Consider the following 3016-nt stretch of genomic DNA (forward strand, 5'->3'; position numbering starts at 1 on the left):
AGTTTTTCTCTTTCTCCGCGTAACAACTCCCCAGGTGAAAAAGAGGAGGTGGTGAGGCATAGTAAAAAACCCCCAGAGTAGAAAAGAGGTGAAATGTACTGTGTTTCTGTGTAAAGCCAAGGCCAAAAGGAAAGCTGCTTCAGTGACAGACAAGAGATAAAAGAGAGACAGAAACGCTGCAGAACAGGGCAGCTCGACCCAAGAAATTCCTTCTGATAAAGAAAATTAGCAGCAAAAGTCACTGCGAAATTCGTAAAAATGAATATGTATGAGCCTATTGTGAAATTGTATGCATATGCATTTGAAAGGGGGATAAAAGGAAGAGCTGGGGTTCGCAAAGGTGCGCATGCCCTTTTAAAGAGAGCAGTCTCTGCGTCTCTGCATGCGTCCAGCGCTGTCAATAAACATACCGGGCTTTTACAAATATTGTAAAAGTTGTTGAGTTTTTCTCTTTCTCCACATAACACATGTGGGGATGGCTTGTTCCTGCACCTTTAAGATTTACTTCTTAAAAGCACATTCAGCCTTCCTGGACCCCTTTGCCCTTCAGGACTGCCTCCCAAGGCACTGTCTCAAGCAGCCTCCTAAGCTGGCCCAAGTCTGCCCTCCAGAAGTCCAAAGGAATAGTTCTGCTGACCCCCCTCCTTACTTCTCCAAGAATCAAAAACTATCATTTCATGATCAGTGTGCCCAAGACAGCCTCTAACCATTATGTCACCCAGCAGTCCTTCTCTGTTCACAAACAGCAGGTCCAGTGGGGCACCTTCCCTAGTTGGCTCAGCAGCTGTGTCAGGAAGTTCTCTTCCACACACTCCAGGAACCTCCTGGACTTTGCTGTGTTGTATTTCCAGCAGACGTGGTAAGTTGAAGTTCCCCATGAGAACAAGGGCCAGAGATCATGAGACTTCTTCCAGCTGCTTATAGAATATTTTGACTGCCTCTTCATCCTGGTTGGGTGGTCTATAACAGACTCCCACCAGGGGATCTGCCCTGTTGGCCTTCTCCCTGATTCTTCCCCATAAACATTCAACCCTTTCAACACCATCATTAAGCTCTAGACAGTCAAGACGCTCTCTAACATACAGGGCTACCCCATCGCCTCTTTTTCCTTTCCTGTCCCTCTTGAAGAGTTTATAGTCATCCATTGTAGCACTCTAGTTGTGCAAGTCATCACACCATGTCTCCATGATGGCAACTATGTCATAGTTTTGCTGATGCACAGTGGCTTCCAGTTCCTTCTGTTTGTTGCCCATGCTGCGTGCATTGGTGTAGATGCACTTCAGTTGGGCTTTTGATCCTGCCCCCTTCTTGCAGGGAGAAGCCCTAATTTCTGAATGACCATTCACAGGTGCTTCTGAGTTTCTAAGACAGCAGGTAACCCTTATATCTTTGCTGCCATATGGATCTCTATCCCCTGCCTCTACTGAGACAGCAAACCAAAGGATCTTGCTAGCACACTGTCTCTCAAACAGTGGCAGGCTCCCCCTGGCTTATCTCTAGTGATCATGATTTTATCCCCCTCCTCCTTCAATCTAGTTTAAAGCTCTCTCAAGGAGCTCTTCTCACTCCTGTGCAAGAATCCTTTTCCCCCTTTGAGACAGGTGGATCCCATCTGTTGCCAACAGGCAGATATATGATTAAAAAAACAAAACAAAACAAAACAAAAAACCAACCCTAATTCTGCTGGTGACACCAGGCTTGGAGCCAAGTATTCATCTGCATGATTTTCCTGTTTCTACCCCCATCATTCCCTCAACTGGCAGGGTAGAGAACACTGCTTGTGCTCCAGATCCCTCAACCAGTTGTCCCAAGGCCCTGAGGTCTCTTCTGATTGTCCACAGCCTTCTTGTTGGGACTTCAGCACTGCCCAGATGAAAACCCAGTAGAGGATAATAATCAGAGGGCCATACCAGATCCTTCCATGTCTTCTGTAAAAATGGCTCTAATAACAGAATTGGATATTATAATTTCCCTGGAGAATTGCACAGCTGTGGTGGGTTCAGTGCTGGCCAATCACCAGTGCACTCACTAGAATGTACTTATTTATCTCTTGCTGTGAGGTGTGATTAGGAGAAAGGCAAAGCAGGCTCAAAAATTTAAAAGGATATAAAGAAAAATGTATTAACAGTAACTAAAAGAAAGAATAATAAGAATCAGAACAAAACCTTCAGGACACCTCCCCCTACAACCTTTTCTTTCCCAATGACAATGTAAAGAAACAAAACCTAAATTTTCAGTCAGTTTGCCACCTCTAGAATAGTCTTTCTTCAGTTCAATTAGGGAGAGAAGTACCTCTTGTTAATGTTATGGAATCTTCTCCACAAGAAAACAGTTCTCTTGTGGCTCTCCACGAATAGCAGCTGCCTGGGGAAATCTGCAATCATGAAATCCCTCCCATTTTCTACAAGCTTTTCCCACAGCTATGTTCATGGGCCATGTCAACTTATGGGGCACTGTTTTAAAGATGAGCTGTTCAAAGGCAAAGGTTCTCATTATCTATCTCTGAAATCATCTTCTTACTTGGGGGCACAGGATCTTCATCACTCTTCTCTCCTTCTCTGTTCAAACTTCTCATAGGATCACAGCTACTTTAACATCTGCTGACTTTAGCAGGCCTTTGCTCGATATCTACAATTTGAACACTTTTATCTCCCCATACCTTCATGCATTATAGGGAGAAAGTCTTTTCTCCATAGCTTTACAAGAGGATTTCAGCCTAAAACTAAAGGCATCTCCTCATCCCACCCATCTGGGACTTGACTTCTTCTTCACTGACCTCAGTGTCTTCATGTTGCTCCTCTACATTGTTTGCATGTTGTTCCTTTCTCTCACTCAAGGGAAGATTGAAGCACGGAAAGAGTTAATATCTCACCTGGGCTCAGTGCTTTCAGCCAGAGCTTCGGGCAGGGGGGGAAGGGGTGGCTTCTCCTCTCCCCTGCCCAGTGGTTGCAGACAAATCTCAATGGTGGTAGAATCTTGGCTGAGCTGGCCTGGCCCAGCCTCAGACCCGGGGCTT

Source organism: Geospiza fortis, unplaced genomic scaffold, assembly GCF_000277835.1.
Source record: "Geospiza fortis unplaced genomic scaffold, GeoFor_1.0 scaffold1364, whole genome shotgun sequence".
Lineage (NCBI taxonomy): Eukaryota > Metazoa > Chordata > Aves > Passeriformes > Thraupidae > Geospiza > Geospiza fortis.